At 45.0% G+C, this 22,363-nt stretch overlaps 1 long non-coding RNA gene across 2 annotated transcripts in view; it reads left to right on the forward strand.

The window, feature by feature from the left end:
• The first annotated feature begins 4,296 nt into the window (after nt 1-4,296).
• Nucleotides 4,297-22,363, forward strand: part of LOC310913759 — a 28,030-nt gene continuing 9,963 nt past the window's right edge. Inside the window, exons 1-3 of one of the 2 annotated variants that reach the window (XR_014590902.1) lie at nt 4,297-4,659; nt 16,495-16,564; nt 17,436-17,935. This is a non-coding gene — a long non-coding RNA (uncharacterized lncRNA). Of the gene's footprint in view, nt 4,660-16,494; nt 16,565-17,435; nt 18,054-22,363 lie in introns of those variants that run through there. The other variant, XR_014590903.1, reaches the window with a different exon arrangement.

Here is a 22,363-nt window from a genome sequence, read left to right on the forward strand (position 1 = left end):
GTGGAAATAGACCAAATATATCAGGATATATTCTTCCAACCAATGTGTTTTGGACCCATTTTGGGGGTCTTCTGACAAGGAAGTTTAATTTTTACAGTTGTGGGTTTTATTTTCAGGGGTTTCCTCTCTGCAGAATGTTTTGTTTTGACTGAAGAATGTTGTGTGCAACACTTGGGCCACCAGCTATGAAAGGCCCTGGCATGGGGGGCTCCCCTAGGGCGCATCCAGAGCCTCTGATGCCTTCTGGTGGGCCCAAACTTTTATTTTTCTTGTTGAGAAGCCTCTTAAGGTGGCACAAGAGGGGCCTGTCTCCTTGGGTGAAGAGAAGCACAAATAAAAGCCATGAGAAAAAGGAATGGAGAATTGTTTTCAGGTCAAGCCTGCATAGACAAAATATTTGTGTTCCCTTGAAAATCAAAAACTCACTGGGATCAGTCCTCTGGCAGTAGAGAGCCTGCTTTGATGAGGCTTTCTTTCTGGTTACCTCAGCAGAACAAATATACTCAGGGCAAATCTCACTCCATGGACCAGGTAACAAGCCAATAAAACCAATCAGCCCATTTCCAGGTGGCTTTTGATGCCTTTTAGCAGCAACCTGCCTGCCAGGAGCGTCGCTGCTGCCCTGCTGAGAGCTGAAGTGCTGACTGCCTGGTGCAGGCACAGCTCTGCAGTGCCGTGGTGTGTCTGTCCTCTGGGCAGTGCAAAGCCTTGCAGTTGTGGTAATTCAGTTTGGCAGGGGTGCTGAGGGCTCTCAGCTTGCTTGAGGCTTCAGGAGGTCTTAGTCCCAATCCTGAGCACTCCAAATCTGTGTGTTGGAGGCCAAGCTCGCTGCCCTCGAAATGGGTGCCAAAGCCAGCATTGATTTCAGAGGACAAGTGTGGTTATGTTTGCTGCTGGCTTGGATCCATCTGGGATCACCAGGTGATGAAGCCTGGCTCCAGCATGTCCTAGGTGGCCACTTTGCAGGCAGAGCATTAGTATGGTGAAGCTAAACCTTGAGGGTCAAACCCTCAGCAGACAGGAACAGATGCAGTTGTTAGTGCTTCTGGAAAAGCTGGGCCATTAATTATGAATGGAGCATGTGTACTTCCTGCTTCCAGGGGACATGGAGCATAAGAGCGTCTGCCTTTGTGCAAGATGTGTACAGGCCCACAGTGAAATACAGCCATAGCTAAATGTTAATGCTCAGGATCTGATTTTTGGCTGTCTTCCTGCATTTCTGTTTGCAGATGTGAGGGGTTTTTTGGTGTGGCTTTATTTTTCTTTTAAATTAGAAAAGAATTCCTGAAGAACAAAGAGCCTGAGAGCCCTCTGTGTAAGATCTGAAAGCTCTCCTAATCAGAAAGGAGGGGGGAATAATTTAGAAGGCAGCCAAATAAAACTCAGGTGCCTATTACAAAGCAAACAACCTTCCTGTGACATTCGGAGTGGTCTCTTGCTTGCTGCAGAGAGAAAAGCATCTGTGTAAACCTTCCAACACAGACATTTGAGAGTCACTTTTGTTGACATTGACCTAATGATGCAGGCCATTTGATTTGTTGTAATTATAATGGGACTTTGATTAGTCCTTCTCAGTACATCATGGTGAAGTCACGAGATTTCTGGACAGCCTACAATGGTCCTTGGCTGCAATACTGTGATTATTAGATGGCTAATTGCACCCAAATACCACCCATTTAGAGTTGCTTAAATAAAATTAAGGCCTGGGTAATCAGTGAAATAAGCCTTTTATGTACTCAGAGCAATGTAATGTTTGTTTGTTTTTTAATTATTACCTAACAAGAAATATACCAAAACACATGGAAAATGTAAATTGTTTTATTGCCCAGGCGATTGTTTGACAATTTGTGGAGCAGCACTGGGGTCACACAGTCCTGTTGTCTGTGGATGGGCCGTGGCAGAGAGCAAGATCATCTTCAGCCTATGGGCACAGGAGAGTGAGGCAGGGAAAAGCCCAGCTCGTGGAGAGGCTGCTGGAGCCCACACAGGCTGAGTGTGCCCTGAGGAGGTGCCTGTGCTGCCCTGCAGAATCCCAGCACAGAGTGGGGTCATCAGTGGGATCTGGTGTTCAGCTGGGGCTCATGGGCCTTGGTGCATATTGTGAATGGACTGTCAGGAGGCTTTTGGGATTTTCCAGTTGCTTTTGTGGAGATGGGAATCTGCCAGGCAGCCTCATTAATTTGGGATCAGGCAGGAAGTTACTTTTCCAGAGCTTGGTGTTTGTGGTTCTTTTGCCCCTGGTTTGGATGAGTCTGAGATCTCTTAGGCAAAGGGGGATGTTGTGCATGTCCAGCTGGTTTTTAACCCCCCTGTCTGTCTCCCTCCTTTCTCTTTTGTTTGCTTGGGTTTTAAAATTATTTTATTTAGTATTCCTGAATGTATTTGTATAATTTTATAACCAGAAGTGTCTAGAGTATTAATTACTAGAAAACCACATGAGAAAATTGGGCTTTTGACCCAACATTCTTATGCTAATGTAGCAAAAAAAATCATATTTAAACATCACTAACTCTAAAACACATTTAAATTGGGACCATTGAAATTCACCTCCTATTTGTGTCAAGGCCTCCAAAACATGTCTTTTCTATAATACACGAAGTAACATAGTAGCCTAAGGCTTCTAAAAAGTCATCTCTTGAAAAATAGTCTGGATTTCAGCTGGAGTTTGCTAGAGATGCAGTGAACCTTTTAGCAATGAGCTAAGCAACCCAGAAAATTGGGTTTATAGTACTTGTATCAATGGATTTGCTATAGAAGTTCAACTTCATTATCATGGCAACATTTTACAAGTAAGTGGTGGAGTTGTACAGAGAGGCTGAGGTTGTGCAGTCCCACAGATGAGCTGGGAGTAGCTGGGGAGCACCCAGGATGTGGAAACCCCAGCCCAGCATGACAGGCTGTGGTCTGGGGAGTTCACAGCCCTCAGTGGGAACAGCAACACTGGGACACAGAAGGGCCATGCTCAGCCTCCATCCATGAGCAGATGCTCTTCTGCTGCCCTGCTCTTTTTTAGCAGCAAAGGGGTACAGAGCAGGACACAGCCCTGCACTGTGGGGTGCTGGGGACTTCTGATGAGATGCAGAAGGAGCCCCCAAGAGCCCACACCAACAACTTTTCCTGCAAGTCATCCCCTTGCCCCTCCAGTCTTCAAAACCCAGATGCTCACGTGGAGTTCAGGTGTCCCACAGAGGTCTGATCCAAAGAGCTGAAGTGACAGAGAATCTGTCTCATCCTTGGGTAAATTGTTCCACTGATTAATTAATTACCTTAATTGTTCTGCACCAAGAACAATTTTATTTCTCTGTAGAAATGCCTTTGGTTTCCAGCCACTGGATCTCAAGGTGCCTTCATCTGCCAGATTAAAATTCTTATTACTCCTCTCTCTGTGAAGGCATTTGCTGACCACTCTTGAGTCACTTCTTAGCCTTCCCAGGGACAGACTAAATGGATTGAATATCTGTAGTTCCCCACCATAAGGGATGTTTATTAGCCTCCCATTATTCTTGGTTTTGCCTGCAGAAACCCCTCCAATTTCTTCTTGTTCTTTTCCAGCTGGATGCAGCAGAGGCTTGTGCAGCCTTTCATGTCTTACACCACAGCTGAAGAGCTTCTGGCCATCCACTGAGCCTTGCCCTGCTCTGTGCATGACAGGGCTGAGCTTTTCCTCAGCTGCTGCTGTGTCCAGAGCCCTTAATCCCTCTCTGGTGCCTGCAAGAAAAGGGGATGAGCAGCATGGAGAGGCCACTCCTGAGCTGGGTTTGAGTCTGTCATGGCCATGGAGTTTTTCTGCCTCTAACTTGGCATCTGCCCTGGCTCTGCAAGAAGAAAAGGGAAGTCCTGAGACACAGGCAACTGTGCTGGATTGGGGAGGAGAGACAGGAGAGCTGGGGAGCTTGACTATGTTTAGAGTCTACTCACACAGAAGTTCACCAGCTCCAAGTGAGTGTAATTGCGAAGACAAAGTAGGAGCAGCCTGAAAATCACAGGGATGGCAAAACATCCTGCCGAGGAGAAAAGGGCCTTTCCGAGGTCCTGATCCAGTGTCCGTGTGCTGTGCTGCTGTGTGATGTGTGAGCACTCAGCCACTCTGCTGCCAGTTAGAAATGAGAAATTTCAAGGGCTATTGAGCACTCTGTGAATTTTCACAGTGGCTCAGCGCAAAGTTATTTAGCACAGGTGTTTTGGTAATTGTGATGCATTGGGAAAATTCACAGTGCTCAATGGCCCTCAAACTTCCACCTGCTTGGTGTGGTGGTTAAGTATTAGTGCAGTGGATTATAGGATAAAATATGCAGGAGATACTTGCTGGCTGCAGGACTTTTTCTAGTACTGGTTGTACTTACTCCACGATGGGTTTGTTTATCTGATGCGTATTAGAGGACAGAAAGTTGGCTTCAGTGGCTCTAAAAGTTGAATGTTTTACACCTGATGAAATATTGACATCTCCTCATAGCCCAGACAAGACCTCCAGGGAGAGGAAAGGGGTCTTTGGACCTGGTCCCTGGCTGTGCTCAGCAGCACCTCTGGAGATCCATTCTGGGGCTGCATCACTTCTGAAAAAGCACCACCATGAGGCCTGGGAAAGGGCAGAGGGAAGAAGAGGGGCCTCTGCCCACACTTTTCTAAGTTGTGCAACTGTACAGGGGCTACAAGTCCTGGGTAAGTTCTCTTTTAATTGTCACTTTCCAGGTCACCTCTCTGCTAGGAGGGGCCTTTTGGGAAGGATGCTCTATCTGTCCTTTCATGCACAAATGAATTGATGAGGTATTTTTGCAAGGATGTGATGTGGCCAAGTACAAAGGATCAGAAAAAACCCTTGATTTTACTTCAGCCTTGAAACACTCAGGCAAATACAAATGTTGAAATGATCACACAGGCTATTATTACAAAGTAATTAAATACAGAAAATATTGTTTTATGTTGTCTCCTAAGCTGAATAATTGTTGGATGATCTTGCAAACTTTGCTGTTTTTGCTGTGCCATGGATGGGCAGCTAAACCAAAATGAGCTGTGGCAATTTGGGATGGCTGAGACTGTTGGCTGATGCCATTTGCACTGCAAACTGAGTTCTCTTCTTTTTTTAGTTTTTGAATAGATACTAGTAATTTTATTTCCCTCCTTCCCCAGCTCTCCTCTCATATAAACACAAAGAGCTGACTGGCTTTACCTCTCCCAATTCTCTCCATATATTCACCCCAAGCCCAGTTATCATGGGATTGTGCCTCCATACAACCATTCAGTTGAAGCTTTCAAAATCTTGCCACCTGCAAGATTTTCCAGAAGATGAAAAGCTGGTGTGCAACTGGAGAGTCCAGACATGAAATGCAAGTAGGGTTAATGGATTGATTTTATTTTGAGCTCATTGAAATATTTCAAAATTCCTATTTCTGACAAGATTTCAAATGGAAGTCACTTCCCTACTTTCTCCTCAGTCTCCTCTCTCCCTCTCACACCCTGGTTTTTAATGTTATTAACATGTAAATTAAGCTCATTTATATAAAGTAACGTCTTGACAGGTTGACAAGTGTTGCATGTGGCAGGAGTTTGGATGGAGAGGTGTTTCTGTTTCACAATTGCTGTTATTCCCTGGAATGGAAACACGGCTACGTGCAGTATTGCCTTTTTCCCCACCTGGAAATGAAATTCGAGATAATTTTGGTCCACAAAAGCCCCCTTCCACAGGGATAAGTACATCTTTATAGGTTTAAAGAAATTAGCATAATTATAAAAAGCAGCAATTAGGAGGACAAGTGCTGATGCAATTCTCCCCCAGATCAAGCCCCTTCTCTGGAATCCCCCCTCAGCACTGCCTGTACCTTGTCCTTGAGAATGGATCTCCAAGAGTTGTTCTCAGCTTTGGTTCCCAGGAAGAACCAAGATAGGATAGAGGCCTTGTACCCCCGGGGCTTGGGCTCTGGAATTACTTTTTTTTTTTCTGCCTAGGGAAAGGCCACAGAAAAGTTCTAGGAAAACTAGCTACTAATATAATAGGCTACAGAGCTACAAACATGTGTGAAGAGTACAGAGAACATAGAAAAGAAAAAAGGCAAAACCCAAAGGGCATCAGCAGCAGTGGTTGGGATGCTTATGGTGCATTTTACCCCTAGGTCATTGGCACTGAGCTGCTGGGACACTGGGCTGGGTGCAGCCAGCAGTGTCTGTGCAGGGTCACTCCAGGTCCTGTAAAAGCCACCAGAGGATCTGCTCAGTTGCTGCTGCTGGAATCATGTTTGGACCTGTGTGTTGCATAGCAACCCTAAATTATTAGAAGAACCCTCAAAAGGCTATTAATGCTACTTATGCATAAATACCCTCTGTCTTGCTCCCGTTTATGAATTGTTTTTATGCTGTTTCTCAGCCAAGTGAAGGCTTTCATCTTCCTGAACAATGAAAGACAATCTGTTTCCAGAATGCTAGTGGCTCCTGCTCAGTGGCACAGCAGCTGTACCTGGTCTTGTCTAGGGTAAACTCCTTGGGTTTCATTATAAGCAGGACTTTAACTTGTAACTGACCAGCCTTAGGTCCCAGTTGGGAAATGGGTTTCCTGGCAAGCATTAGGAGAGATTATTTCAGGTGTGAGAATTTCCTATGTGAATCCTCATTCCCAGATAGAAAGCACTTACAGCTTGTCTGTCTTCACTTCTTCCAGGAAAAGTCATCCCTGAAAGCAAGGGATATATTTTGCCTTTTTTTCCTACACTTTGAAAACTGTTAGTACTAATTTAATTAGTTGATGCATAATCACAGGTTATAATTTCCAAGTCTAATGTATTATAATATTGTTTGTACTGATTTGATGATTAAAGGCCTTGTCAGAGACTTTGTTTCTTTTCAAAAAGAAAAGGTATTTATCAACCTTAAAAAAAACCCCAAACAAAACAAAGACTTTGTTGTTATGCAAATGAGACATACCAGATTAGGGAGGTTTATTTTACCTGAATAGATATTTATAGTTATTTTCTGTATTTTTGCTGTCATTTTTATTGTCTGCAGAGCCCTTGACTTGCTCTGCAAGATGAATTCTTGCCAGGCCCAGCTCTGTCATGCAGTCTGTGGCCCAGGCTCATGTCCACCCACACCCTTTTCTGCTTTACCTGGGAGCTCCATCCATCCCCAGGAGGGCTCTCCCTGACTCTGTGCCTTCCAGTGGGGTCTCTCAGAGCTCCTGCAGCAAGACCCTCTTTTGCACAGGGCTGTTTCTCAGGGGTGCTCCCCGTGCACTGGTCCAGCTCTGGGTTCTCATGATGTTCACTGCAGGCACAGTGGGACACACCAGCAGTGGGTCAGCCTGTGCCTGGACATAAATCAGTGTGTCCAGGGGCAAAAGGCCCAGTTTGGAGGCTGAGGGAGCCCCTTGATGATGGAGGAGGTGTTGGTGGTTGTGACAATGCCTGGCAGAGGGTGCTGTCATGCCTGAGCTGATGGGTGTTCCCCAGGGCCTTTCTTGGGGACCACGGAGCCCCCACCAGCATTTTACCAGAGCCCACTTTATCTCTCCAATCTCCTAGCCAGAAGGAACATCTCCACTTTGCAGCAGAGTTGGGCTGAAGATCCAGCCAGGTGGAATGGGCGTCAGCAGCACAGGACAGGAGACCTCTCTGCTCTGAGCAGGATGCTGTGTAAACCCTTCTGTTTTGGGGGGATCTGCTTTATTTTGCATATGGTGTCCTTCAAGACATGTCCATGGCTGTAGGCTGTGTGTCTGTTCCCTGAAAAAGCTATATATTTCTCCACCTTCCTGCTGGAGCCTTCATTGTCAGTTTTCTGCTGCCGGGTGAATGACCGTGTGCGTCTGTCATCAATTCCACAGTCTGTTATTTAAATTACAAAGCTCATTCTTTGCATCAGCATATGCACAGCAGGTTAGCAATCTATGCATAAAGTCCCAGCAGGCAATGATTGTCTCCTAAGGAAGGCAGGAGGAAAGGCAGCCCACTGGATTGACAGAAATATCACTGAATTCAGATTTGCTCCTGGAACAATTTGGTTTTCTTTCGAAGAAAGTTGGCATTAACACGGTTGTGACTGAGCATAGGTGAGCACAGTGTTGAAAATTAGGCTGCCAACACAATTACAATGTGGTGTAAAAGACCCCCAGTGTTATCAGCTTGTTTATGACCTCAGTAAAAGCAAACCCCAGACCTGAAAAATTATGCTAATTCTACTTTGATTTACAGCAATGATAACCAGCAATGTGTGCCAGAGCTGCCTGATGTGTGTGCTCAAGGAATCTGCATGGATCTCATGGGGCTTTCTGCAATGTTTTTCCTTAATGGTTCATTACAATTTGGGTTCATAACTCCCACTTTGGGTATCTCCTCCAGCCGTGGGTGCTGTGAGCTCACTGACTCATCACTACTAGCAGGGAAAATGTGGGTGTGGGGAGCTGCACCCAATGAAATGGGCTATCAGTGATCCAGGTGGGCTGGCAAAGAATTGTTATTTTCTTTAATTGCAAGCCATATTGGGGCTATTAGCTTGGGCAGTGGCCAGGCAGGGAGGCAGAGGAGACTTGTAGCCCCTTTTTCCTCTGTGCTATGGTTTCTGCAGGATGCTGCAGCAGACAAGTTTAAGCTGTACTGGCCTTTCCTCAAAGCCTTGAGCTGCTCTGAGACCAGTCCCCTGCCCCACCAACATGCCTGGGAATGTGGTGGAGAAACCAAGGGCACCCCCACTCCTCCAGGGGTGCTGAGCCACCTGGATCTTGGAGCTTTCTGTGGATAAAAAGGCTCTTTTCACTGCAATCACTATTTACACTTTCAATTGTTAAAAAGGACTTACAATTCAAAACTAACTGGGCCCTCCAGAACTTTTCTAGGTATCTTCCCAACAGAGAGGTTAGAGGTCTGGCTGATTAAGCTGTCAGGGGCTGAGGTGTGTGTGCATCTCCTTTATGTCTGTACATGGCCAGGCACAGCTGGCACGGGCAGGGAGGGGCTGTGGAGGCCCTGAGCTCTCCCTGGGTGCTCCAGGGGAGGCAGCCCAGGGCTCCTGCACAGGCTGGGCTGGGGGTGCACTGAGTAAATCATTCCAGCAGTGTCACCTCCTCAGGGCACCCCGGCAAGCCTCCCCTGCATTTTTGCCCAGTGCTGAATTTGCAGAGCTGCCCTAACCACAGCTCATAGCTGTTTGCCTCTGTGGGGTTCAGCTGTGTTTGCTCTTGCTCAAATAAATCAGAGGAAGCAGGTCCTGCCTGCAGGTTCTCCAGTGCCCCTGGATGGGCAGCACTGTCCCCTGGCCAGGCTGGTGCAGCAGAGCCCACTCACCCACCTGTACACCCCGGGGAGTTTGGAGCACATGGAAAACCCCCCCTTAAAATGTTGTGAGCAATTTCAACCCCTGGAACAATTGCTGGATCTCTGGTAATGGCCTGTCTCCTTGCAGCAAAATGATTTGGGAAAGGCTGCCCTTCACTCTCAGGCTTTCAAATGACCTTTTTTTTTTTTTCCTCTGACAGAAGGATAAAATAACAAAAATTGGTGTGATAACTTCTGTTGTTAGGGGGTTTATGATGCAATATATATTGGCTGATGTGAAATTTCCCCTTGCTGGGTGTAGCCCCTGTGTGTTTTGGCAAGCAGTCTCTGAGCCATAGTGTTACAATGGCACATCTTAATCTAACGAGTTTAAGCACAATTATTTCTAAAGGAATACGTGCTATTAAGTGCTACCAAACTTCTATAGATACTATTATAACATTGAATGAAAATCTTTAGAAAAGGCTGAACTCTCACCTGTGAAGAGGGACATAATGCAAATCAACAAAGCTGCATTTCTTTACCACTTTATTGACTCACAAACATGCAGCTTGTAGAAGTCCTTCAGGATACCCCCCTGTTCACAATTCTGTTTTATTTCCAAACACTACTAAAGGAACAGTTTTTTCCCTCAAGGTAATTGCATAACTTCCTTCTGTTTCACACTAAAAAAGCACCATGCACATCAGTGGACTACAGAGCATGTTTGGATATCTCTTACCCTTCCCTAATGATGTTCAGTAGATCAATCAGGGGAGAGTAATTTAGTTTTTTTCTTCCTCATAGAGGATCTTGATCTTTCTCTGAGGGGAATGACCTTGACTTGATAATGCAGCTAAACTGGGAAAGCTGTTTTGCTATTCAAACTGAATTTAGACTAGCTAAATAAATAGCAGGCAAAAGAACAAATCTTTTCCCTTAAATAAATGTAAGATATTAAGACCTGGCTTTGCAATGATTATAGTCTAATACACAGCTTGCTGAGAGGTGGTATTTCGCCTGTGTCTCTAACCTTGAATTTTCCATTCATCTCTGTGGAAATTCTTCCTTTTACTATACATTTTGTGCATACAAAGAACAATTTAAAACTTACATGGCATGGTCAATCAGAGATACCTAAGTGGCTCGTTGGAAAACATGAATTGTGCTTTTTTTTTTTGTTAATACAAACACAAAACAAGTCAGTGGCACCACATTAATCATTCAAGCCGATTGGAAAGTCTCCAAGCACCAGCTGAGTTTAAAAAAAAAAAAAACCAACAACTAAACAAAAACCCCACACACTTTGATAAGAGCCAACTGGGAATGAGATTCTTTTTTCCCCTCTAAGTTTCAAAAAGAACAACAACAAAAAAACAATTCGAAGAATTGGCAAGCAAACAAATTGAACTATCATGGCCGGTTGTAAGGGCCATGCTTTGGCTCTGGAGAAACAATTCATAAATATTCATTAGCCTGGGGAAACATGAAAAACAGGATTAGACTTGTTCGAGGGAGTTCATCTTTAGGGTCAATGCTGGGGTGAAAGAGCCAAGACAGGCAAATTGCAGTTTTATAACGTATTTCCCGGGACAGACAGGATCTGCAGTCTTCTCTCTTAAAAACAAAAGAAAAAAACAACCTCAAAAGCCAGCAAAAAAGCCTTTTCACTTCCTTACACAGCAGAGATGCTGTTTCAGCTCAGGCACACCCGGTGTGTTCCCCAGGGGCCGTGGGACAGCCCTGGCCCTGGCAGTGTCCCCAGGGGCTCTGTGTGGCCTGTCACCCCTGCTGGCCTGTCCCCACAGACCATGGCACTGCTGCTGTGCTGCCTTTGACACTTGTGAGGTTGCCTCACCCCATATTCACTGCTGGCATGTGGGATGCTCCTGGGGCTTAGTGCCTGTGCTGTGCTGTAGCTCTGGGCAGAAATTGGGGCTTTACTGAAGGAAAATATCCCCTGGTTCTGAAGCTGGCAGTGTCACTCCTGAAGTCCTTCCACACAAAGTTGGTGCACAGCAGAGAGCTAATGAGCTCAGAAGGCAGATAGGATGGGAAGAGTCCACAATGCTTCCAGGAACCAGCCCCAGCTTGCTGGGGGAATAGAAAGCTGTGACCTCTGGCAGGACAGCCAGGAGCACGAAGATGTCCATATGCCAGCTGTCCCAGCTAGAGGCTGAGATGGAGAGAAGTGAGACTCAGGGAAAGGCAGCCAGGTCCAGATGACAACCCAGTACTGTAGGACTTGGAGCCACTGCCTTCCTCTGCTTCCAAGGAAAAGGCTGTTCTTCTGTTTCCTCCTGCATGCCTTGGTTGCCTGTTTGGAAGGTGACATTGGTATTGGCTGTTGCCAAATGTGTGTGTAATTCCTTAGCAATTGCTCCCCACTGCCGGGATGGATGGCTCTGTGCTGCCATGAGACACACACTGGCATCAGCAGCACCTCTGTGGAGTCTGAGTGAGCCCCTGTGCTCATAGGAAAAGAAAAACACAGCATAACTAGAAACAATGAGAAATCAGCCCCTCCACTTTTCCCTCCATTGCAGCACACAGAGTTAATCATGTTTTAATGCCTCTGAAGTGAATAGATATAGGATTTTGGTGACTTTATCCATCAGCAGTTCGGGACACATACACCATTTGTGGTTTCTACAATTAGAATCTTACAATTATGCAATCCTATTGGGTTTGTGTGTCAAGGTTTTGGTAGTAGAGGGCTGCAAGTGGCTTCTGTGAGAAACTACCAGAAGGTTCCCCAGTGTCTGATAGAGCCAAGACAGAGCTGCCACTGGCCAAGGCTGAGCCCATCACTGGGGGTGGATGCTGGCAGTGCCTTTGGGACAACAAGTTTAATAAGGGCAGAAAAAACCAAAGCCCTGCATGATTGCAGCTGGAGTGAGGAGGGAGCATCTGTCAGAGAAACAGCTCTGCAGACAGCAAGGTCGGGGAAGAAGGAGGGGGAAGAAATGCTCCAGGCACCAGGGCAGAGATTCCCAAGCTCCACATATCCAGCCTAACACCCACCCAGCACAACTTGAGGAAATTTCAACTTGTCTAGTTGCTTTTTACTTGGGAGAAGGGTTGAAGCCCTACCTGGTTACAACCTCCTTTCAGAGAGGGATAAAATCTCCCCTAAGCCTCTTCTTCTCCAGGCTAAAAAACCCCAGTTCCCTCAGTTGCTCCTCATCAGACTTGTGCTCCAGACCCTTGTATTGCACAGGAAAATGATCCTTAAAGCCTGATAGCTGGGACAAGATGTTGGAACCTCTCTTGCCATTGGACCAGTAGTTGGAATTGCAAAACACCTCACTAAATGTGGATGAGGAAGTACAGTCTAAGAGTCTTGCCAGAAATTGCGCCAGTTGTGTTGATAAATAGGGCAAGGATGAAGCTGAATTTAGAAAAACTGTAGCTATTAATATTTTTTTCTTTGCTCTAAATAAAAAAAAACTGTGGAAGTAAATAGTTTAAGTCTGCAGGATCCAGCTGTTAAATAGCAGCTTTCCCAGTTCCAGTGGGAATGCTTTGCCTCATGGTACTTGGAATACTGTAATATTGCTTGCATTTTTATTCTCTTCTCTATCTGCAGAGTCATTTCCTCCATCTTTGCAGTTACTTCTGTCATCTCTTGTGCCTTTTAATATTCCACAGTAACTCTCAGCAGAAGCACCAGAGGCTGAGGGGAAATTGGGCTTTCTCCACCAGAGCCTCTTTGTGCAGGGTTTTCTGTTTGCTGATTACTATCTTGAACAAGCAGAATCCTGACAAATGAAGGGGGGGAAGGGGCTGCTCCCATTGAGCTTTTGTACCTTTTCCAGGTTGTTTTCCTCTTCTGGCTGGGTTACAGAGATACAATCACAAAGCTTTAATACTCTTGCTTTGGGGCGAGGGATTTGTAGCTCTGCAAGGTGGATTTCACTGAGCTTGATGATGTGGGAAGGTAGAGGCTGCAGGACAGGCTGTGCAGGGCTGCAGCTCTTCCCCATTATGATTAGAGCTCATCATCTGCTGAGTGAGGGTAAAGCCATAAAGAGTGACCAGCCTCAGTATGGCAATGCAAAACAACCCACTGCCCTTTTATTAGAGAGGATTTGAAAAGATTCTCTGCATTCTGAGTCTGGGTTTTATCCCAGTCCAGGTGCCTCACGGGTGTTTGGGTACAAGAGTCATGGGGACAGCACCCTAACTGAGTCTGATGGGAGCTGCTGTTTCCCCTTCATGCATGGTCAGGCATTCCCAGCTACAAACAGGGAGTCTGAGCCTCATCCCTCCCTGCTCTGTGCTTTAGTCTCTTGCTGTTTTCTTCTTCTTGCCCTGCATTGATACTTCCTTCACACTTCTGCTGGTCCTCGATCACCAGCAGCCAGGGCATTGCAACTGTCTATATTTTAACTTAAAGTGAGTGGCATCTTTTCTCGTGGCAAAAAGCTGCTTTGCTTTCTTTCCCTCTCCTTCAATAAAAAGTGACAAGTGCTCCTTCACAGAGCAGTGCAATCAAAGGAGGCGCTCGCAGAGAGCTGTCAGTAAGTTGTGCACTCTCTGCAAACTGGTTCACTGTGGGACTGCTTAAATAGAGTTCACATCCTTCCCATCTCTCTCCCTCGTGTGACAGTGCCTTGCACCCTTTCTGATGATATCAGAGCTTATCTCATTGTGGTTTATCTGAATAATCAGCTCTGAGTGTTTGAAACCATCTCAGAGGGATATTTTTGTGGCTCTGCAAAGCTGGGCAAAGTGGTAGATGCAGCTGAGAGCTGCACAGAGGGCTTTGCTCCCTGTTCTGACACCAGCAGCCTGCTAATTGCTGGGTCAATATATAAGGAGCTTTTCTAACCGTTTCAGAATGCACTGATGTGCGCCTTCAGCAGTGGTTCAGGCAATCACAGACACTCCTTGGATGGAGGGTCTCATCTTGCTGAGTGCCAGCACTGCCTAGCAGCAAGGGAGCCTCTCAGCAATGCTGCAAATCAATGATGTCTCTAGTTCTCCTCCAAATTCCCTGGAGCCTGGGAGTTTACCTCTCCCATCTTCACCTCCAGCAGTGTTCCTCAGCATTCATGGGCATCTGTTGCCCAGTCTCAGTGCCAAGCTTTTGCCAGTCTGTGCTGGAGGCATCTTGGTTGAAAATGCTGCTGTTCCTGGTGACAAGCTGCTGAGGATCTGTGCTAGCCAGGGCAGCCCCACTCTGAAAGGGCATGTTTGTCAGGCTGCTTTTGGGCTGCAATGGCAGTGTGGCAGTGGATTCAACAGAGACCACTGATGGTGGATATGGCTGTGCCCCTCTCCTCACCACAGTGGGCAGGAAACAGGTGGAGTATAAGCTTGACATTAAATACACGAATAAATTCCATCAGGATAAGGCTGCCTTTTGTGACCTGGCCTTGCAGTTAGGGAGGAGAAGGACTGCCACAGCCATGTGTGCTGCCAGAAATCAGTTCCTGGTGTGGAGATGTTGGCAGGAGATTTTGGCATTATTGCTGAGGGAGCAGTGCTGGGATGGAGCTCAGGGGTGGCTTTTTGACTTATGCTTAAATCTGAGTCTGGCTAATTCCCACTAAATTGAATTTTAATTTGTTTGGACCAAGTACATTTTAAGATGAGATTTGGAGTTCAAAGCTAGTCACAAAGCCTCCCACCTTCTTATGGGCAGCCATTTCATTTTGTTTTGTGTTCCTAGAGATGACCCAATAATGTGCATTGGAATCCAGCATTTCTAGGAAGGCATTGCTCCCAATATTTCTTTGTTTTCTTTTGTTTTCTTATTTGTATCTACAGTTTTGACATAGTTTAATCCCAGCTGGCAACTAAGAACTACACAATCACTTTTTCACTCCCTGCCCTCCCAAGTGTGGTGGGGAGGAGACCTGGAAAAAAGCTAAAACTCATGTGTGGAGATAAGAACAGTTTAACAATGAAAATAAAGTATAATAGCAATATTAACAACAACAATAATAACAACAACAATATGTTGCTGTTGTTCTTGTTGGTTTTGTTATGACAAGAAAATAGAGAGAGGAATAAACCCTTGATTTATTCCAAATGATTCACACCCACAGATGGATGCTCAGCCTGTCCCCAAGCATCAGTCAGCAGCTTCCCCCAGTTAACACACTGAGCATATGGAATATCCCCTTGGCCAGGTCAGGACAGATGTCCCAGCCATGCTCCCTCCCAGCTCCTCATGCACCTGCTCACTGCCAGGGCATGGGACACTGAAAAGCCCCTGATTCAGAGTAAGCACTGCTTAGCAACAGTTAAACATCTGTGTATTATTGACATTATTCTCCTCCAAAATCCAAAACACAGCCCTGCACCAGCTACTGAGAAGAACATTGACTCTATACCAGCTGAAACCAGGACAAGTATGTTTCAGTGAGTTATTACCTTCATTGTTAGGCTATTTTTTTATGCTGCTAATTTAAATGAATATTGCTTTATCGAGCATAGATGTACATTGGTATGAGCAGTAGGAAGCTCAGAAAACTACTTTGCAAGGATTCTCCTTCTGCTGCTGTGCTAATGAAACTGAAACACTCTTCCTTGCAGTGGTCTGTGCAAGATAGCTGGACTTTTTACATTTTGTAATTAGTTTCTAGATGATTATCTATTAATATTTCATGCTTGATTCCATGCCAATGTCTGCTTTTGGCCAAGGTCTCTTTTGACCATCCAATTTTGCATATTAGTCCTAAGCTTCTGAAGAAAACACTGCTTTTGCTGAAATCTGGGAGACTGCACTTGCTGAGCAGACTAGGGTAGCAATTTGGAAACTTCAATAATTACTCCTTCATTCCCAAAAGTCTGCTTATACAGCACATAAATGTGAACTAACCTTTAGGAATCCTCTGCAGCTCTGACACCTAATATCAAACTTACACTTTGCAACAGGACAGAGAATGTATAATTTATGAGCTAGTGAAGTGTCTTTAATTAAACCAGTATTTTCTAAATTTTGAATGGATTTAATTCTAATCTAACAGAAAGAAGCAATCCAAGTCCAGCTGAGGTTTTCCTTAAATACCACCCTTGTTATCTGGGAGGCTTTGAATCAAGTAAGATAGATGGTTTTAATTTCCATGTTCTCAGTGTAACACTTGGGGTCAATGTTTGCATACTTATCATAGGCAGTTTACTACTGACAACCCCTGTAATTGTTCAACTTTTCCTTGGTGAAGACCTGATTGACTATTATGCACTTTATTATTTTGTCTCACACTAAAATATAGATGATTGATTATTCCATTATTCTATTGACCAGGGCTGTAACAAGGTGTGACAAATACGTGCCATCACAGTCCATAACCAGCTCTGGAAGGTGGTGCAGTCAGGTAGGAGAATTTTAATGCACACGAATCTCTGGAAAGCCTTAGCAAACTTTCAGGACACTGTATTTAAAAGATGTTACCTGAATTAATGGTCTTCATTTCTGCCTGGTACTTGCTAAGGATGAAAAAAGAAAATAACAGGTCCTGATCTAAAAAGCTTAGAATATGATTGAGAGTCCATGGGATTTAAGGGAAATTCTTCCAATGAGTTGCTGGGCTTTGGCAGGGTCCTGAGGGTAATCCTTCTGTTTACTTCACTGAGAGTTGTGTCAGCCCTGAAAAAAAATCTCCATTTGTAACTGCATTAAAATGTGCAGGGAAAGAAGTGTCTTCCGTCACTGATGTAGCACAATATTGTGAATTATATGCACATATCAAGGGGAAAGAGAAAAATCCTGTATTTTAAAGCTCTTTATCTGCAACTTGGTATTTGAAATGCATAATTTAATTATCTTTGAACTTCTTTGTTTCTTCTTAAAATAAATAATATTTAATTTTCCTTTAAAATATCATGCATTGATGGACACAGCACTGGGGATTGTGGCAATGAAACGGTATTGAACCAGCCTCTGGAAATTAGTATTAATAAACAATGCATTTGCTACCAGTCTGTCATATTAATTAGTCTTCAGAATGTGTCAGTGCTTTTCATTTGTATTTAACATTGCCTGAGCTTACTGCCAATTAAATACAATGTTGTTATCAACTCAACTCACACGTGATTACATTGGATTAATGTGGTTCTTTTCCTTGATCCACTATAATTAAAAATCAGAGTTGCGATTTTCAACAAGTGTAAAAATATAATCAATTTGTATATGCAGCTGCCTTTTTCTTCTAATATACTTTAATAACATTCACCTCTAATTAACAGCTGTGGAAGCCCTGGACCATGTTTAGCAGCTCAGAGGAGACTGTAGCATTTTGGAAGCGCTGGAGGAAGTCCCACACGTGTCCCTGTCCTCACCCTCTGTCCGGATGTTTTGGATGATGTTTTGGAGTGGGACCTGTGACCCTTCAGCCCCCAAATACGCCACGAGAACTCACCATATGGAAGCTGAAGGAAAATGCTGCCTTAAAACTCCAGACTCCCTTGAAGCCTGATGGCTGCTCCATGCCTGAACCCCAAGGAGGCTCTGATGGCTGGGAACACCACAGAGGGATGTGCTGTGCATCCTCCTAGTCCTGTCCCCTGACAGACACAGAGCCCAGGGGCATTTGGAGACATGGGCTGGTGTAAAATGGGCCACTGTGACTGTTGGGAGGATGTGAACACCTGTGTGACAGCCCCAGAATAACCAGTCTACCCAGTCTTGACTTTAGAGGCTCCGGCGTTTCACTGAGCTTGATTTTGGGACCTGCCACCCAGCAGGGGTAAGGAACAGACAAAATGCCACTGCTCAAAGCAGAAGGATGTTGTTTCCCATCACTTCTCACTTCTCTGCTGCTGACAGACAGGGCTCACCCAGCGGAAAGGCTGGAAGAGGCTGCTCTTCTGCTGGAGCAGATAGAAGTAATTAGTCAAATCACTGCGGCGCAGAGAGGGAAGCTGGTCCATCTCCTCTGCGCCGCAAATGACTCATTGCATAACAACTTCACTAAAGGGGGATTTTTTTCCCCCTTTTCTACTTTGAGCAGGGAAAGCTAGAGATGAGTTTTTCAAAAGGCCACCAAGGCTTTTGTTTGAGAGTTTTGCCTTCCAAGTCTCCTAGGACCAATGAGAAAGTCATGACCTGAATAAATGTCATCAGCAGTCACTCTAAGAAGGACGGAGACCAAGAGCATTTCTGCCTCTTTAGGGAGCCTAGCCATGACCTGGTAACCAGCTGGCAGATAGCTGGCGACTCATTATTCACCAGCCTGATGGACTCATTTATACCACATGTACCCCAGTGATTCTGGATCCTGTGGGAACAAGGCAGAACAACCCCCTTGTCCCTGCCAGGGGTATGCAGCCCCTGTAAAAGCACTCCTGGCTGGAAGAACATCTTCCCAGCAAGCAGAAACAAAGAGAGACTTGCTCTCTTACCTTTTGCCTCACCTCCCAGGCAGTGAGGAGCAGTCAATGCCATGCCTGCTGAAACTTGTTTAGTTCAGCTGAGTCTTGCCCTTGCTGTGCTCCATTGGCTGCCAGTGCAAAGGGCAGAGTCCTGCAAGAGACAGAGTTTGCCTGTCCCACTATTCTCAAAGGTCCCCCTGTGCCCTTCCTCACTCATTCCCAAAGCAGAAGAGGGGTAATGAAGCAAAGAATTACAACAGAATGAGTTGGAAGGTACGTGAGCCACACCTTGCTGGCCCCTGGGTAACACACCATGTTCTGCTGAGGTAGTGCTCTTTGTGCACAGAGTAAGTAGTGTTCCAGTGAGATGAAACCTCAGGCTCCTGATTCAGCTGATATTTCTGGCAAATTGTTGACCTACTGCAGTTTATTCAGGATTGTTCTTGTCCTGGTAGAGTGGCTCTAACAGTGAAAGATTTGTCATTCTGTTTCTAACAAATATGCAGCTTTTGTGACTCCGAAAGTTGTGCCTTGAAGCATCCTAGATAATAATTGCTTCTGTGATCCACTCTGTGTTTATAGGCAAGGAAAATAATTAATTTAATATTAATTAATAAGATTTAATATAGCCAGTGCTAGCTTGTGTCATAGAATAACTCAGAGGGACAATTTTAATTTCACCTGACGTTTATATTGATGGTTTCTCTCCTGGGCTGGAACCAAATGATGGTGTGGCTGCACCCTGGGCAGTGAGAAGGGCAGCCCTGCTAACAAGATGTGGCTGTGGGGAAAGGGTTCAGGAGAGCCACTTGTCACCTGGAAAAAATTTAAAGGAGAATGCAGGAAAATGGCCATTCTTTCAGTTCACCTTGGAATGACCAGACTCCTTGCCTGGGTGTGATGCAGTGGGTTTGATGGATTAAATGCTGCTCTTTTAGCATTTCTCCTGCTTTATTGTAGCATGAGCAAAAGGACATTTCTTATGTCACTTCAAAGAGGAGATGTGTCAAATCATAGAGCACCAGGCTGGAAGTGACCTCAAGGATCACCTGGTCCAAAATTTCTTGGCAAAAGCAGTCAGACGAGATGGTCCATCACCCTGTCCTGCTGAATCTTTAAAGTGTCCAATCTCAGGGAATCCACTCCACTTCCCTGGGGAGATTATTCCACTGGCTGATTGCTCTCAGTGTGAAAAACTTCCTTCTTGTGTCTAGTTGGAATCTTCCCAGAAGTAATTTGTACCCATTATCCCTCCTTTTTTCCCTGTGACTCCTGTGAAAAGGGAGTCTCCATCTCCTTTGTAGCCACCCTCTAAATAATGGACCATGGCAATAAAGGCTGAACAAACCCAGTTGTCTCAACCTTTCCTCACATGGCCGCCCTTCTCCATCCTTGGCTCACCTTTGCAGCCTTTCTCTGGACTCTGCCTGTTCACATCCTTTTTATGCCACAGGCCCAGAACTGGGCACAGTATTCCAGGTGTGGGCCAACTAGTGCTGACTGGAGTGGGATAATGATTCTTTTATCTACAGGTGATGCCCTTGGTGATGCCACCGAGGCCCTGCAGTGTCCCTTGGCTGCAGCCATGCACTGTTCACTCATGCTGAGTGTGTAATACAGTGACAAACCAAGATCTGCCTTGTGCTCTGCCACCTGTTAAACCCAGCAAGAGGCTCTGATCAAACCCCTTTTCTGAGAGTTGCTAAAAGGCTTTTATTAGCAGCGAAATGCAGCCTGCAGGGACTTGTCACAGTGATGTTTCCCTGACAGGGGTCAGAGATCAAACAAACTTCCTCAGTGATGTACGTCCAAGTTGTCTTTCATTTCCTTTCACTATCCTTTGGCCTCACATTTCATATCACACGAAGGTTTTTCCAAAATACTCATGTTTAAGATGAAACTCAGACTGCAGCTTGTACCAGCCCAGAGGTGTGCACTGTCAGTTGCATGCTTTTTTGGGGTGTTTGCCCAGAAGTCAGGCAGGGCATCCTTGGCTTCCATGGGCTGGATCTCCAGTGCAGCTCAGCCTGCATGAGTGAGGATGCTGCAGACAGCTGAGGTCTTGGGAATTGCTAATGAAACTAACTGCTCTGCCAGCAAACTATCCTGGGTCCCCCACTGGCTGTGAAATGAAAATGGGGACTCTATGGGTGTGAAGTTAATGCTGTATACATAATGCATCTGTCCCAAGGTAAGCCTTCACATCTGTTCCCTGTACAAGTGTAAGTGCAGGGTATAATTAGGTGAGTGAGAAATAGTTTGAGTGGAAAGCAGTGCTGTCCATCAGCAGCTAAACCCGTGCCTCACTGCAGAGAGCAGCAAGCCTAACCAGCCAGAGTTAGAGCTGGCATAAAAACAGGCTGGAGGCACTCCTGGTTAAAAACATTCTTGGCTTAGTTTTTAAATTTTTTTCTGCTTTATTTTGTCATTGGGGACAAAAAGAATCTTCAGCCTGTAAATGCCACCAGTTCTCCATTTCACACTGATGTTCCCAGGGACAGCAGAACTGCCCGTAAACTGTCTGTCACCCAATGAAAACTGGAAAAAAAAAAATCTTCCAGGTTTCTGCATGTCACTTGTAAATAAATTGCTACTTAACCCTTACCTGCCCACCTCTTTCTGCTGTTGGAGCTGAAGATGGTGACAAACTTTCCCCAACAACCACTGCTCTTCTGGGTGCAGGAGAGCTGCTGCAGTTCAAGGAGAGCTGCCAATGAGAGGGAAAAGTGGAGGAAATACCTGTCATGGCATTTGAGGAGTGGAAGTGTCTGCAATAGCATTTGTGGTGTCAGAAAGGCTGACCCAAAAGATTTGCAGTCATAGACAAAATCTGAACTACCCACTCAGGCTTTTCTTCCCACCTCACCTACTTTTATTTTTTTGCTAAATGTCAGTTTGCTTGTCAGCCTCTGGCTGGGGTTTTCATGTTATTCCCTCACTTCTTTCAGTAGAATCCCTTTGTCAGAGAAGGAGAGAAATGTCACGGCATGACAGCTCCTCTGTCCCAGCTGCACGTGTGAGTGGGGGCCTCTGGCAGCAGCCAGCACAGGGCAGCTGGACAGACAGACAGACAGCACAGCTCCTTTTGGGGGGCAGCAGAACAGAAAGGTGTAAAGGCACCTGTCATGTCCAGATGCAGCCACTGGTGGATTTAAAAGTAAAATGTGCAAATTTGGTGTCTGCACTTGGGTGGTTTCTCCTGGCACAAGGTGGAATGATACCAGGTGCATCCTGGCCTCTTTTCCTCCCTCTCCATCACATCCCAGAACTGATTCCTCAATACTTTTAGATGCATGATAATATTAGGTAATTTAATGGCTTATAGTACATGAATATCTAATAATATCTATTGCTTCTAATATCTTATGTAGTATATTTATATATGCATAAATATAGATTCCACGTTAGCCTTCTAAAAGACTTTTATATTCTTATGTTTATAGGAGATATTTAATACATATGTAAATATGATATGAGATATCATCCATATATCTATGTGTACACATATATTTAGAAAGGTGTTATGCATGCATATGCACTTGTATATATATATAAGGACCTTTTAAAAGACCTTTTAATGTATATATATAATCAGCACATATATATGCACATAAATATACATATATGCACACATTTTAAACATTAAAAAACGTTGGGGTTTAGACATGTACATACCTTTGTATATAAATATCTGAAAACATTCTTTATCTGTATATCACCTATATCTATATTTAGTGAATAGAAGCATTTTGCACAGGGCTGTGACTCTGGTACTTGGCTCAGCAGTGCCCATCTCACCTGCC

This window comes from Zosterops lateralis (assembly GCF_965231275.1).
Source record: "Zosterops lateralis genome assembly, chromosome: 11".
Classification (NCBI taxonomy): Eukaryota; Metazoa; Chordata; class Aves; order Passeriformes; family Zosteropidae; genus Zosterops; species Zosterops lateralis.